The following is a 16,902-nucleotide window of genomic DNA, read 5'->3' on the forward strand; positions in this document are numbered from 1 at the left end:
CTTTAATGTCCGAAGCATCTGATAAAATACACATGGGATCACAAGCTTCCATTTGCTTCAGTACATTTTCAATTATAGATAGTGGAGTGCTTAGACCTCCTGAGCTCCCAGAACATATATAATCTCCCATAACTGCTGCAGATCTCCAGCTGCTTCTATCATTGCTCAAACTGGGGGTCTCAGGTGGATCAGTGTGTGAGATAGTCCACGTGGGATTTTAAACCATGTTTGTTTAGAATCACAGATTGATGCTTGCCACCACTGCCTCTCAAACACACTCAAAAGGAGTAATAAAAGCTCTAGCAGCCTGGTTTATTTTCCCTGCCACCCCTACGTAACTATTGGAGAGGAACCATCACGGTGAAGTGGAAATATTACAAACCCAGAGTCAACAGATCTGGACGGAATAGAGTTTTACTGCTTATTACATGCATGACTTTGGACTAGGCCCTTAACTTTGAGTCTCATTAAAATGGGGTTTATATTAGAAGCTACCTTAGAGCAGGACTATTGTGAACATTGATATGGTAATGAAGGAGCCAATAAATGAGTTTTTGAAATAGAGTGAAGTGTCATAATGCTCGAACATGTGTCAAAGTTTACAAGATCCACTGGCCTAGATTTCAAAGTCTGGCGGTGAGGGCCGGCCCTACCCTCCCTTCCCCAATACTCTGCTCCCATCAGTGGCTGTCATTTTCCTCTGTCAGCAATTCCCTGGCTCACTCTTGAGGACAGGTTTCTTCTGAAACAGAAGCTGAAGCCTGCGGTGGGCTCACTCTCAGCACCGTTCCGCTTGGGGCATGTTGATTTTCAAAGTGTGAGGAGTCCGTGGGCAGTTAGATTTAGAAATAAGGAGCTCAGTAAGCTTAAAAATCAACAGGGAGGACTTGAACCAAAGAAATCATCTCAAATAGAGAATCAGCCTTCTGTATTAGGAGGCCTATTATAGCATTCTTCACAAAAGAAGAAAAAAATTAGAGGCCACCCAAACATCCAGTAATGAAGGATTAGTTAAGTACACTGAAAAAAAAAAATCACTTGGCGGGATATTATACAATTTCAGTGGTTATATTTATGGATACTTTAGGTAATTCAGAAAATAGGTTGTAATGCTTAACAAAAAAGCAAAATGAAAAACTCAACATACAATTTGATCTCAATTATGTAAAACAATTTTGTAAAAAAAAACAAGAACAAAAAAATGAGTTCAGATGAAGTACACCAACATATTAATGATAATTGTCTCTGGGTTGTGAGTTTAAGGTGATTTCAATTTTCTGAATAATTTTCCATACTTTCAGATCTCCAGTCACGGCCATATGTTGTAGGCAGAAAGGGTGGCTTTTGCCAGAACACTGACTGGAGTTTTATGAGGGGTTTTAAAAACATTGCATTATCTTGGAGAGTTTGCCATGGCCTGGGGTCAGCCCTCAGGCTGTCACCTTCCAGTGTTATCAGAAGGTCACTTGCCTAGCCTGTAATCAGAGCAAAGGAAGGTGGTTAGTCTTGAGAGGTATTTTATCATGGCCAAGGGGAAACATAATAAATCATCCCTGCCCACAGCAGAAATCACCTCTCCCGTGATGGGAAAGCTTGTGCTCTTCTGCCTGAACAGTGCGGAATGAAACGCGGTCAGCCTCTGGCTCTGCTTTTCTCTTTTCCATGCATTAGCCTGACCTTCCTCTTTGCATGTAATTAATTAGGTTTCTGCTTACCAAATAGTATCATGATCCAGTCAGCTTCCCTCAGTTCACTCCCAGATCACAACTGTTTCTTTCACAGGCATTTCTGGTTCACTTCCGTCATTGACTAGTCCTGTCCATTGTGTGTAAAACTTATTTCTAAATTCTTAAAAAACACTTTAATATCATCCTAATGTGTTGGTAATGGCATGTGCTCATTTTCACAATGGAAAAATGCTTATGCTTAAAATGCAGAGACTGGTTTGTTTGTTTTATAAACACACCCAAGGATGCACTTAGTTGTATGTGTGGGTTTTTTTGTTTTTGTTTCTGTTTGTTTTTTTTTCAAGTAATCATGCTGGAGGCAATCCTCTGGCCATTGCCAAAAACATTCTTGATTTTGTCATTTTAGCTTGATCACCTGCCTTATTGTTCAAATTCAAAATGATTTTTGGCTGTTTCCAAATTACTCATCGACTCTCAGAGAGCATAGAAGCTATCTTTAAAAATCTACAGTAGGGCTCTGGAGTCGAGATCCATAGAGGAGATGCAGAGATTACGTACACTGGGTCATGACAGTTTTCCTGGAACAAGTGTCCACTGGAAGATTAAGACAACCAGGATCCATGAGCCCCAGAATGTCAGCTAAAATATCGGTTGGTAACTTAGTGGCACATCTCATCATCACTCAGACCTTGACATAACTATAGCTGTAGGGGACACTTTGAGTCACTGACTCGGTTGGCTTCTAGTGTACAGCAAATAAAACTGTTTTATGGCTTGTGAGAAGGTCTTCATCACCTTGAATCCCATAGTTCCAAGAAACAAATAAGAGAAAGAAGACTACGAATTGATGTGTACCATTTGATGGGTACTTACCATATTCCAGATAAGACATCATATTATTTATCAAATATATAATATTTATTTAATTTTCATAGCAATCATCAGAAATTATTAATATCCTTATTTTATAGAAGATGAGCCTAAGGTTATAGAGATAAATAGTTTGCCAAATGTTATTTTTAGTAAATGATGCTGGAATTTGAATCCAGTTTTCCACAGCTCAAGCTTGCTCTATGACCCTGTAAAGTGGAATTCTCACAGGATTCATTCTTGACTTTTGGGAAAGGGCTTTTTATGTTCCATTTTGGGAGTTTGGAAATTCGTACATCACATGAAGGATAAAATTGGTCCCCATGATTCTGTGGAAGTGAGGGGTAGGTGAGGGGGCATGTTACAGGCCTGCAGTACCAGGGAGATAATCCAGTGTTAATAGGGTGACCTTTTATGAGATGCTTGGGAAAGCATCATACTTTCCCCAAATGCAGATTTCTACTTGAACTTAAGAAGGGTGCAAGCAATAATAATAATAATAGCTTACATTTATCGAGGCTTTTCTCTGCCCCAGGCCCTGTGCTTAGAACTGGCAACTAAGTGCATCCTTGGGTGTGTTTAGCCACTTAGAAGTGGCTAAATGTAGGCTTTCAGCCAAAAATATGCCTTCCCAAGGGACCAGTCATTAAATGTCTCTCCTGAGGGGTGGACTAAGAGGGATATTTAATTATGGAAAATAGCACTGTAGAGTAAATATTACATATATATTTTACATAAATATATTTATATATAATAGGAGACTGGGGGCGTAGGCATCTCTCAAGTCAACATGAAGGTATCAGTAACAGCTTCTCCAGGAATATTTGACTGCCCTTCTTAGCTGTCGTGCTCAGAGAAGTGGATGAGAGCTGTTGGAAAGAGTCTTAAGTTACACAGACTCAGTCCACTTGGAGCAATAGCCATAAGGGATCTGGCAATAATACGGGCAAATTTCATGAAAATGTAAATTATTATGATTAGAAATTGATGCAGAATTTGGCTATGAACACAAAAGTTTCTTTTTGTTTTTGTGGGCCCTTTTCCTTTTGTGAACTAAGGAGAGTGTTTCCCCAAAGCATCCTGGCTCACATCCATTCCTGTTTGCAGTGGGTAGCACTGATCCGTACATACGTCTGTATGTGGAACATAGAAGCTAGAGGTGGCTCTTTCTCAGGTGAATAGTAATGGTTTTTTGTGGTTTTGTCATTCTAAATTTAGCAGTGAAGGATCTCCTCTAATTTTAACAAGTGAGTTCACTCCTGTAAAGGCGTCCTTGCATTTTCTGGGGTGTAATTCTTCTACACAGTCAATGACATTTTCTGTTCTCTGTGGACCTGGTGCTGCCTTCTTTCCCCAGGCAAGCATCTTATTGATTGTCCTCAGGGTTTGGCCAAATTAGACCCGGGGAGTGTGAAATTGGTGAATTCACAGTTCCTGTGTCTCACTGTGACTCTATTAGGTCACCTCTTTAGCGTCTGGCTTTAAGTAAATCTATGACTCTGGGTAAACCATGCTAGTGAGAAAAAAGTTACTATACACATTGTGAAGAAACAGGGCCACGTTGGTTCTAATAAAAATAAAGTACAGTGATTTTCCAAATTAGTTTATAATAACCTCAGTGGCACATTTTTATAATTCCATAGATTATACAAAATACTTTGGGTATACATTGTATCATTTAACCATATGAGTTAGGTATTACTGTGCTCATTTTGCTAGTGAGAAAATTTAAACTCAGGAAAGTTATAATTTATTTGTGATCACAGAATCATTAAGAGGCAAGGGGCGCCTGGATGGCTCAGATGGTTAAGCGTCTGCCTTCAGCTCAGGTCATGATCTCTGGGTCCTGGGATCGAGCCCCGCATTGGGCTCCCTGCTTGGCGGGGAGCCTGCTTCTCCCTCACCCTCTACTGTTCCCCCAGCTTGTACTCTCTTGCTCTCTCTGTCAAATAAATAAATAAAATCTTAAAAAAAAAAAAGAATCATTAAGAGGCATAGCCCTAAGTATACCTAGATCACATGTTCCCAAATCCTGTGCTCTTTCCTGAAGATTACGCTGGTTTTTCTGCAAAAAGACTTTAAAGTCAAGTAGACCCGCTGATTTTGTATGGGACATTTTGAATTAGGTAATAATATAATAAATTAGTTATTGCAATTATGTATTGCCAAGGAAAGAAAAGTTAGTTTGATTAATATTCTGTAAGATTAGCCATTGTTACTTATAGGTCCCTAAAGAAACATCTACCATCAGACTTTGGGAAGAGAAAATAACTAGCCTAGGGCTTTAAGAAAACATGCAAAGCTTTAATCTCATAGAGTGTTTATTAGAAACTTCTGGTTGGCTTCTTTGAATACAGCTGAATGGGTGGTTATAGAGCTAACAAACAGAGGTTATTCTGACCCCCCCCCCATGTTTGTATTTATTGAACAGTTACTATGTGCCAGGTTCTGTGCTGGCTGCTGGGAATATAGCTGTGAAGAGAACTGTATCCTCACAAGGTGGAGAGAGGAAGCTCTAAGGTCTCTTCCTCTTCTTGTAAAGGCATTAATCTCATCATGGGGGTTTTCTGTGCATGATCTCAACTAAACCTAAATACCTCCAAAAGGCCCCACGTCCTAATACCATCATACTGAGGGGCAGGGCTCCAACATATGAATTTTGGGGGGACACAAACATTGGGTCCCTAACACACACCATATATATTGTCATATTGTCATTGAATTTATAATATCTCAGTGGATAGGTCTTATTTTATTTTTGCAGTTCAGATTTTAAATACTACATCATAGAATTCCAGTAAGCAGTTCATATCACAATAATTCCTTAGTTTTTGTTATGATGTAAACTGCCATGTGCCTGAATCGCGTTTTAGATCTCTGCAGCTTTACAGAATGCAGTTTGTGTTACCCAGTACATAATCTATACAATCACTTAACAAAAACTGAAAAGCGGGCGCCTGGGTGGCTCAGTTGTTAAGCGTCTGCCTTTGGCTCAGGTCATGATCCCAGGGTCCTTGGATCGAGTCCCACATCGGGCTCCCTGCTCGGCGGGAAGCCTGCTTCTCCTTCTCCCACTCCCCCTGCTTGTGTTCCTGCTCTCGCTATCTCTCTCTCTGTCGAATAAATAAATAAAATGTTTTAAAAAAAACAAAACAAAACTGAAAAGTATAGTGTATTTTCTAAAGGAAGCATTCCCCAAATGCATCCACATTCTTTGATAATCTCTAAGATTTTCAGCATATAGAGGACTATATTATTTTCAGAGTGTTAGCTGGAAGTAATTCGTAAACATAGTATTTTCTATCATTGTCTTATTTTCATATTGGTATTTCCATTATCTACTTGCCGTTTTCCTTGATCAGAATCCTCCCTAATGTTGACTAATGGCACCAATGGGGCAGAGAATGGAGACATTGAAAGAGCATGTGTATATTTTTAGCTATAAAATTCTCACGGAATGAGTTGAATGCTTGAAATAGCGTGCAAATATAATTGGATGCTTAAAACTGAACACAAACATAATTAGTGCTAGAGTGGATTTGGTTCCCAATAAAAATGTAAATGATTTAGTTTAAAATGTTTGGGATAAAAATATTAATTCTAGGTTGTGAATTTAAGAATGCATTTGATAACAAGTTTTGAACAGATAAAAGTATAGTTCAAATAAGGTGTAAATATTGTGCTTAAAAGCAAGTAGTTTTGGAAATGTTTAATATTTGTGCTGTAATTCAAATTAATCAAGAAATGTATCACATTTTTTATGAAATACATTAAATTAGTGTGGTTTTAAAATTAACTAGAGTTTAATGGCAAAATATAGTAACAATTATAATTGTGACTAGGACTTAAAATATGGAAAAGAATATATTTACTGGACATGAACCTATGTAAATTTGAGGATCACCTGGCCCTTGAGCATCTTCCAGAGGCGGAGATGCTGATAGCATTCAATAAGGACTTGATGAATAAATAAATAAATATTTAAATATATATTCTTTTTGGATTTTTTTCTTACATCTGAAATGATCTTCCTTTCAAAAGAACTCCAAACAAACTTAATTACGGGATGTTCTTTTTTTTTCACTTATACATTTTTTTTCTAAATCACTGTTGAATTCTGTATATTGATAGTGAGCAAAGAAGATTGTGACCATTTTTATTTTAGAAATTCAAGACACACATGCTTCTGGATGCCAGAATGAGGAAACAGTTAGATAAAAGGGGTAGAGCCTTGTGAACAAAATATATTTATTAAGCACAACTGGGATTAGTTGCTTTGTGCAAGAGACTACTCTTGGCTATCTGAACTATACTAATATTTTCCCATGTAACCAGCAGCCTGCATTCTAATAATTTGAAAAAAATCACTGGTTAGCCTTAAACATGCATGAAACTTAAAATTTAACCAATTTGAATCATTATATTTTTAAAATTATTTTATATCTCATAGTTGGGTGAAAAAAATAGTTGTTCTAGGTAAATAGATCAATGAAATAGAATAGAGAGCCCAGAAATAGACACACATAAATATAGCTGACTGATCCTTGACAAAGGAGCAAAGGAAATATAATGGAGCAAAGATAGTCTTTTCAACAAATGGTGCTGGAACATCCACACACAAGAAAATGAATCTAGATACAGACCTTATGCCCTTCACAGAAATTAACTCAAAAGGGATCACAGAAGTAAATGTAAAATGCAAAACTATAAAACCCCTAGAAGATAGGAGAAAACCTAGATGACCTTGGGTTTGGTGATGACTTTTTAGATACAACACCAAAAGCTTGATCCATGAAAGAATGAATTGATAAATAAGCTAGACTTCATTAAAATTAAAAACTTCTGCTCTGTGAAAGATAATGTCAAGAGATGGACAAGACAAGCCACACTCTGGGAGAAAATATTGCAAAAGATGCATTTGATAAAGAACTGTTATCCAAAATATACAAAGAACACTTAAAACTCCACAGTAAGAAAACAACCCCCCAAATGGGCCAAAGATCTTAACAGACACCTTACCAAAGAAGATATATAGATGACAAATAAGCATATGAAAAGATGCTTCACATTGTATGTCACCAAGGTAATGTAAATTAAAACAAGATACCACTACACACCCATCAGAATGGCCAAAATCTGGAACACTGACATTACCAAATGCTGGTGAAAATGTGGAGCAACAGAAACTCTCATGTATTGCTGATGAGAATGAAAATTGGTATAGCCACTTTGGAAGAGTCTGGTGGTTAGAAAACTAAACATATTCATACCATACAGTCCAGTAATCATGTTCCTTGGTATTTATCCAAAGGAGTTGAAAATTTATGTTCATACAAAAACCTGCACATGGGGGCATCCACACCCCAATGTTTATAGCAGCAACGTCCACAATAGCCAAAGTATGGAAAGAGCCCAGATGTCCATCAACAGATGAATGGATAAAGAAGATGTGGTATACACACACACACACACACACACACACACACACACACACACACACACACAACTCAGCCATCAAAAAATGAAATCTTGCCATTTGCAATGATATGGATGGAACTAGAGGGTATTATGCTGAGCAAAATAAATCAGTCAGAGAAAGACAAATACCATATGATTTTACTCATATGTGGAATTTAAGAAACAAAACAGATGAACATAGGGGAAGGGAAGGAAAAATAAAATAAGATGAAAATAGAGAGTAAGGCAAACCATAAGAGATGCTGAACTCTAGGAAACAAACTGAGGGTTGCTGGAGGGGAAGGGGGTGGGGGGATGGGATAACTGGGTGATGAACATTAAGGGGGGCACATGATGTAATGAGCACTGGGTATTATATAAGACTGATGAATCACTGACCTCTACCTCTGAAACCAATAATACACTATATGTTAATTAATTGAATTTAAATAAAAAAAAGAGTAGTACACATTGAAAAAAAAACTGCACATGAATGTTTATAGAAGCTTTATTCATAATTGCCAATACTTGGAAGCAACAAAGGTGCCCTTCATTAGGTGAATGGATAAATAAACTCTTACATCCAGACAATGAAATACTATTTGGTGCCAAAAGAAAGGAACTATCACTCCAAGAAAAGACATGGAGAAATCTTAAATACACATTACTAAGTGAAAGAAGCCAATCTAAAAGGGCTACACAATGTATTATTCCAACTATATGACATGCTGGAAAAGGCAAAACTATAGAGACAGTAAAAAGATCACTGGTTGCCAGGGATTGGGGGTTGGGGAGGGATGAATAGGCAGAGCACAGAGGACTTTTAGAGGACTCCATATGATACTGTAAGGATGTAAGGATGTCATTATACATTTGTCCAAACCCATAAAATATACAAGAGCAAGAGTGAACCCTAAGGTAAACTATGGATTTGGGTGATTATGATGTGTCAATATTGATTCATGAGTTGTAACAAGTGTACCATTCTGGTTGGGAATATTGATAATAGAGGAAGCTACGCAAGTGTGCAGGCAGGTGGATATGGGAAATCTCTGTATATTCCTCTTAATTTTGCTGTGAACCTAAAACTGCTCTAAAAAACAAAGTCTTAACCCCATTATAATCTTATTCCTACTCTCATCCCCATGTTCTGGCTTTCTGCTCTGCATCACCCTCAGTCAGTATCTTTACTATGACAATAAAATTATTGCTTTTTTATTTTATTTTAAAGATTTTATTTATTTATTTAATTGACACAGAGAGAGAGACAGTGAGAGAGGGAACACAAGCAGGGGGAGTGGGAGAGGGAGAAGCAGGCTTCCCGCGGAGCAGGGACCCCAATGCGGGGCTCGATCCCAGGACCCTGGGATCATGACCTGAGCTGAAGGCAGTCGCTTAACCAACTGAGCCACCCAGGTGCCCCAAATTATTGCTTTTTTGAAAGTAATTGTTCTATAAGATGTTACTCTATATTATAGCACAGCTAAAATATATTCTTCAGGTGTCTTATGGCTAGTACATATGATTTTCTTACAGCAAATTTGCAGTGTAAAAAGGTGAGAATGTCCTGAAATTTTTATATGTGATTATATGTTTACTCCATGGATTCTTCTAAAGTCAGAGAAGAATGCAGCATAGTCTTTTCTCAAATCTCATCTAGTATCTCACACAAATACACTGCTTTATGTGACACATTGTGTTCTAGAGGATTTGGTCAGTAGTGCATTAGATCAATAATAACTGTGTTTACCATGTCAAGGTACCATTTCAAGTATGTAAAGTATGTAAGTGGCCTACATATGCTAACTCAGAAGGACTTTATAGGGAAGAGACTATTACAGTTCTTTTCTTCTCTATTTTAAAGATGAATAAATGGAGGCACAACGAAGTTAAGTAAATGTCCCAGGATCAGAAAACTACCAAGAGCAATGTGCCGAATGGTAAACTGAGGTGGTCTAGAACCTAAGTGGGGGCTTAATCTGCACAGCAACCTGCACCCCAGGACTCAGTTGGTGACAATCACTGGAGGTAGGTGGGCATCTGTATTGTTACCCAGCTCTGTAGTCGATTTTGATTTATATTTCTGAGTCAAATAAACTAGGGTTTGAATTCTGACTCTCATACTTATTGGCTGTATGAAGTTGGGCAAGTTATTTAATTTTTCTGAGTCTCAATTTCCTTACAAATAAAATGGGAAGATATTTACTTTAGAGTTATGGGTGAATTAAATGAGTTATCATATGTGAAGCACTAGTACAGAGTACATTTTTAGTCGAGAGATGGTATTGTTATTATTCTGGAGAGTTTACCAGATCTTTTTATGCTCAAGTAACACTCTTTGAGAAGCATTCTTTGGCAGGGATAGAGCAGTTATTTTATCTATAGCTTTTTGTTTGGGGCCTACTTTCAAATTATGCTTTCTCATTAATTCAAGAAGAAATAGATGTATAGTCCATGTTTTGTCCTAACTTCCAAGAAGCACTTTGACATATTTCAGAAGAACTCTTAAGACAGTATCTCACAGAAATATATTGCTTAATGGGACACATTGTGTAATAGAGGAAATGGCTCCATGCCAGTGAGTATCCTGGCTCCCTCTGGGTCGCTTGATGGGAAGCAGCTGCTTAGTCTATGGACAAGTCGTTGGGCATAAAAGATGAAAATCCAAACAAGACCACCTCATTTGGGCCTGTCGCCTGTTAGGAAGGACTCCAGAGAGCCCTGACTGATGTAAGGAGATAATACATTGGAAAATATCAGTGCCCTTACGTTCTATACACCACCTTTCTCCAGTTCAGCTAGAGACACTCGTTACTTTAAGAATGATTGAATTAGGGGCGCCTGGGTGGCTCAGTCGTTAAGCGTCTGCCTTCGGCTCAGGTCATGATTCCAGGTCCTGGGATCAGGGTCCTGCTCCGCGGGAAGCCTGCTTCTCCCTCTCCCACTCCCCCTGCTTGTGTTCCCTCTCTCGCTGTGTCTCTCTCTTTGTCAAATAAATAAATAAAATCTTTAAAAAAAAAAAAAAGAATGATTGAATTATTATAAAAGAGAAACTGTTTAATGTTTGTCTTCTAATTTAGCAGCCCAATTCAGAGAAATACTTGTGAAAGGCAAATCTTCTGATGTGCAAGATCCAGGCTGTTTGAGAGGAAATAAGCATTTCAGAAATCCAGAGCTAAAGTCCTGAGGGAGCAGTGCATAAAGTTAATCGATACACAATAGAAATTAAGAGGCTAGATGACCAGTCAGAAGTCCCCAAACTGGGATTGACAGTGAGGAGAGAAAGGACCCTGGGGAGGAGGCCAGTGGGCTCCATGCTTGGAGAATCTTCATTGTAGGAGAAGGTCTGATGGAACACCCAGTCTCTGCTGAAATGAGCACCTTCCAAGGCCAGAACCAGGAAGTTGCAGGGTATCAGCTTCACCAGCAGACTGTCCATCACAATCTGAGTGGTGGCTACTGCTGAGGCTCCAGCAGGAGTAATGCTTTCTGTGCCTTGACACTTCACTCAGCCCATCTAAAGCAAACTGTGTGGCTAATCTTCCACTTTGACAGCACAAAACACTTATACCCCCTATGAAAAAAGAGAGTAGGGTCTTGGATTTATTACTGGAAGTGTTGTGCAATGAAAGACCTTCCCGACATCCGGACCTAAGCTGCTGAACAGAAATAGCTTTATTTTTCCCCAGTTGGGAAAATAGCCAAACATACTGCAAGTTTTTGAATGTACAGATTATAACCATCATGCCCTGTGAAGAGCAAACATAATGTACGTTGTAAGGATGATTTATGTCCTGGTTTTCATCGTAAAGTTAGTTGCCTTGTTAGCTCATGAGTAAATAGTAGGAAAACTGTTGAACGGCAGAGACTATGTTTAATAAGAGACAGCTGATTCCTAAGTGGGAGGAAAAGCAAAGGTAATAATGGGTGCATTATTTGATTTTCCATTGCAGAAATCATTTTGTGACAAATTCTGCCTGCAAGGAGATCATCCTTCCTATTTAACTTGTAGGAGATCATTTAGAAGGTTTGCTGGACTTGGCTGTATGGATCCTTCAGCTCCCAAGTACTTTTACAGGTATTGTTCCATTTATTCCTTTTTATACCCTCATGAAGAAGAAAGCAGATATTTGTAAATCCTACTTTACAAAGGCCAAAGAGTGTTTGTAGGGTAGGGAAACTGAGGAACAGAGGAACTAAATGACCTTGGCAAAAGCTATTGCCACTGATCCCTTTTGACACCAAAATGGTGGTATTTATAATCATTTGATAAATGCATATATGAAGAATGTAGATTGTTCTGAAATGAATGGTTTCAAAGTTCTCTGGGAATGTTGCCGAATCTGAATTTCTCCAGGAAATCAAATATACTATTCCCATGCAATTTAGGGACTTTGGAAGGAGAACAGCAGCTTTGATTTTATAATAAAATTATTAGTTACTCATTTTTCTTGAAGGGAACTTCAGTTGGAATTTGAAGGGCTTTTATGCCCAAGTCAAAGCTATTATGGTAAATAATTCTTACCTAACACTTCCAAGCAATAGTCAGTCCCTGCTTCAGTCCTTTCTGTCTTTAGAACTTTTTATCATCACCTTTCTTGGCATAGACATGTAGGATTTAAGTAACTTTATAGTTGTCTGATTTGCTGATGCTGTATTCTTAGAAGGGTCTTGGCACCAAAAGGTAATGAAAGCCAGGATCCATCTGGAGACCTTTATATGCTCTCCTTCATGTGACAAATGAAGAAGATAGGACATGGATCTGGACAAACATCTCTGATTTGGAAGTGAAGATTGCATGAGTAGACATATTCCTCCAGTAATAGCCCCAGTGTTTGTCACAGGTTGTGAATAATTATGGTGATGTGGGTGGAGGAGAATGGCGGACTAAAAAGGGTTTTAATGGATGATGTGACTTTTGTGAAACATATAAGCCTATATAAAAAAGGTATCCTTTGAGTCTCACAATATTCTATGAAATAAGTAGGGAAGGTATTATCTCTATTTTATGGATGAAGAACCTGTGGCTCAGGAAAGTAAAATGACTTGCCCAATGTCATACACCCAACCACCCATATTTCTCCCTGTTGGAAAAAATATAACATGGGACTCAATGTGAGATCTCCAAGAGAAAGTTGAAGGTTTTGGGGTGCCGGGGTGGCTCAGTCATTAAGCGTCTGCCTTTGGCTCAGGTCATGGTCCCAGGGCCCTGGGATTGAGCCCCGCATCAGACTCCCTGCTCCGCGGGAAGCCTGCTTCTCCCTCTCCCACTCCCCCTGCTTGTGTTCCCTCTCTCGTTGTGTCTCTCTCTGTCAAATAAATAAAATCAAAAAAAAAAAAAAAAAGAAAGTTGAAGGTTTTGATAACATTTATCTGTAACTCAATTCATTGCATGGTTATGGGGGAGGCAATACTCGAGGGTTCCTTTAATTGCTGGGGCAATGGGAGTCTCCAGTGACATTTTGGATCATGAGTTCAAGTGGGAAAGAACCTCAAACTCAAGGTTAAAGCCCAGGGTTGTATTAACATTAACAGTAAATGGCCTGGGTAGGAGACATCAGCTGGTGCATTTTCACATTGATGTAAACAGCTAGAAGAGACTCACTGAATCAGCTGAGGTCCAAGAGCAATGGAGCACACTGACCTCGGCAATCTCTGAGAATTGGGAGAAAAGTGGACTCAGCAGGATTTCAGGTAGAATTAAGCAGAGGAAGTCCTCAGGTCGGAGGCCCATTTTTACATCCCTCACCTTGCCAGGCTGCTGAAATACCTCCTTTGCAAATGCTCTTGAAATTATTTCAGCAGCATTTGTCTCCTTGATTTTGGGAGAGGCTCTAGGCCTGGAGTTGGCAAACACAGCTGTGGGCCAAATTTAGCCCACTGCCTACTATTGTAAATGCAGTTTTATTGGAACACCGCCACTCCCGTTTGTTTACGTACTGTCTATGGTTGCTTTCGTACTAGGAAGGCAAAGTGGAGTATCTGCAACAGAGACCATATGGCACAAAAATTTAAAAAGAAAAAAATGTACTCTCTGGCTCTTTACGGAAAAATTGGCTGATCTTTGTCCTGTACTATTACTGGCAAAATGCTTTAACCTCAGTGCTGGTTCTGATTACTTAGGAGGGGCTTCCTGAACTACTGTGTTGAAAACTCTGAAACCATGTCTCTGGCCAATGAGAAAGAGGCTCAATCAATGAGTAGTATATGCTGTAGACACAGAAGCTAGGATTGATGGCACTTGTGCCGAGTATTTGCCATTCCCTACTGTAGGCTGTCAGTTCCCCACACTGCTGACAGACCACCCTCAGCCAAGAAATGCCCTGATGTCTTGAGGGCTGTCCTTCATAACAGGCGGAGCAGGTGACTTCTAATGTAAGGCAAATCCAGCACCTTGCCAAATAAATGAATTAACATAACTAATCACATCTATGATTTGAATGCCATAAACTTCACTCTGTGATTTATAAAGGCTACCTTATTTGTACCTACAAATCTGAAGGGGAGATATTTGTCTTATTTCGTGGCAGAGGAAATAAACTTACAGGGATGTTCGGCGGTTTTTAATATGGAACCCAAATATGGTTCCAAAGTCAGTAATTTTCTAGGTCTATTGGTTTAAGTTAAATTTGAGAGGAATCACAATGTCATTATCAGCCTTTCTCACTAATAAAATTCAACAGTTAGAAATTAAAACTGTAGATCTAAGAGAAATACCTCTGGGTGGCTGAAAGTATTGGGCATTCATACCTCAATGTGTAATACCTTAATAAGACCACTTTGTCTCATAAAAGAGAAACCTTTATCTCATTAAAGAGAAATTATTATATTATATAAATATAATAGGAAGCTGCTTAATGATGTTTTTTTGCTTGCTTCTTTGTTTTAGCAAAGAAAGTTAGAAAAGTAATGTTGGAGCATGATATTCTTAGGGGAAGCCAGTATATTCAGAGATCTAATGTTAGCAAAGGAGAGTGTTTGAATCATACCTGGGCTCCAGTAGGTAGATAGGAGATAAATTATGTCTGGCTGGTGTTTCATTCCATGTTGTTTTGAGTGCAACTAAAAGAAACCTTTCAGCAATAATTTATGTTGAGGGGTATTTTGTTAAAAAAAAAAAAATGTATGTTTTTCTCATGGAATTGAAGGACAGAACAGTATCGCTATCTTCAAAAGGAACTTGATCTAACTGGAAATTCCCTCTTTCTTTCTCTCTCTCTCTCTCACACACCCCCCCCCCCCACAACTGCCTGCTTCATTCTTCCATTTCTCTGTTTCTCTGTGTTTGTGTTGGAAAAATTATATCCCCAACTAAGCAGCATTACCTTCCAGACTTTATCACAGATTTAGTGTGGAGAATAGATAATAGGTCAGGACCTTAATTCTCAAAATGTGATCAAAGATGAGAAGGGCCAGCAACTTATTTAAAGCAATTTTAAATAGTCCTATATCCCTCTGAAGAGGAACAATTTCCATGGAACCTGAGGAGGGACTAAAATTTTTTAAAAAACAACTCTCTGAAGCTCAACATTTTGAAAATGAGTTCAGTGTCTTGGAGTTGGTGAGGGAATGAGGATGAGTGTGGCAAGATCCAACCTTTTCACAGATCTTCCTTATCAAGTCTTGTTGGTTCCTTCTTGAGATAAAGGTAGAAGTTTCATTTATTACCTATCTTAGGAGAAATGAAGAATTTAGCTTCTTAGGCTTAGTTTCCTTTGCTAGTTCAAAGCTTCTTTAGGACTCAGAAATTTACTTCCAATTACTCTGTCTGCTTCACACAGTCCTGAGATTCAAGGGTAAATATTATAAAAGCTATTATACCAGCCAGCAAGTCAAGCTCCTCAGGATGGATAATATGAAAAACAAAATAGAGGCAGACTGGCCAGTGACTTGTTCATTCAAACATTTCTACTTTTTTCTTTTAAGTTTTTTTTTGTGGGGGGGGGCAATGAAGTAAGTTTTATTATTTTTCTTTTATTTATTATTTTTAAAAATCCCAATATAATTAACATATAGTGTTATATTAGTTTCAGGTGTACAATATAGTGATTCAACAATTCTATATATTATGCAGTGCTCATCATGGTAAGTGTGCTCTTAATCCCCATCACCTATTTCACCCATCCCCCCCACCTACCTCCCCTATGGTAACCATCAGTTTATTCTCTATAGTTAAGAGTCTGTTTTATGGTTTGTCTCTTTTTTCTTTATTCATTTGTTTTGTTTCTTAAATTCCACACATGAGTAAAATCATATGGTGTGTGTCTTTCTCTGACTGACTAATTTTACTTAGCCTTGTATCCTCTAGCTCTATCCATGTTATTGCAAATGGCAAGATTTCATTCTTTTTTATGTCTGGGTAATATTCCATTGTGTGTGTGTGTGTGTGTGTGTGTGTGTGTGTGTGTGTGTGTATCACAGTGAGATATATATATATATATATATATAACTCTTCTTTATCCATCCATTTATCAGTAGATATTTGGGCTGCTTACATTTGGCTATTGTAAATAAGGCTGCAATAAACATAGGTGTGCATATATCCTTTTCTTTTAAAAGATTTATTTATTTATTTTGGTGGGGAGGGGCAGAGGGAGAGAGAGAATCTCCAGCAGACTCCCCGCTGAGCACAGAGCTCCATCTCACAACCCTGAGATCATGAGCTGATCCAAAATCAAGAGTCAGACGCTTAACTGATTGAGCCACCCAGATGCCCCACATATATTCTTTTTAATTAATGTTTTTGTTTTCTTTGGATAAATACCCAGAAGTAGAATTGCTGGATCATATGGTGGTTCTATTTTTAATTTTTTGAGGAACCTCCATACTGTTTTCCACAGTGGCTGCACCAGTTTGTATTCCCACCAGCAGTGCACAAGGGTTCCTT

At 38.4% G+C, this 16,902-nt stretch overlaps 1 long non-coding RNA gene across 1 annotated transcript in view; it reads left to right on the top strand.

Moving 5' to 3' along the window:
* Window positions 1-12,093, top strand: part of LOC118524115 (uncharacterized) — a 271,525-nt gene extending 259,432 nt beyond the window's left edge. Inside the window, exons 6-7 of the long non-coding RNA XR_013443993.1 lie at window positions 9,880-10,043; window positions 11,969-12,093. This is a non-coding gene — a long non-coding RNA (uncharacterized LOC118524115). The remainder of the gene's footprint in view (window positions 1-9,879; window positions 10,044-11,968) is intronic.
* The last annotated feature ends 4,809 nt before the right edge of the window (window positions 12,094-16,902 follow it).

The sequence above is a fragment of the Halichoerus grypus genome, chromosome 14, assembly GCF_964656455.1.
Source record: "Halichoerus grypus chromosome 14, mHalGry1.hap1.1, whole genome shotgun sequence".
NCBI lineage: Eukaryota > Metazoa > Chordata > Mammalia > Carnivora > Phocidae > Halichoerus > Halichoerus grypus.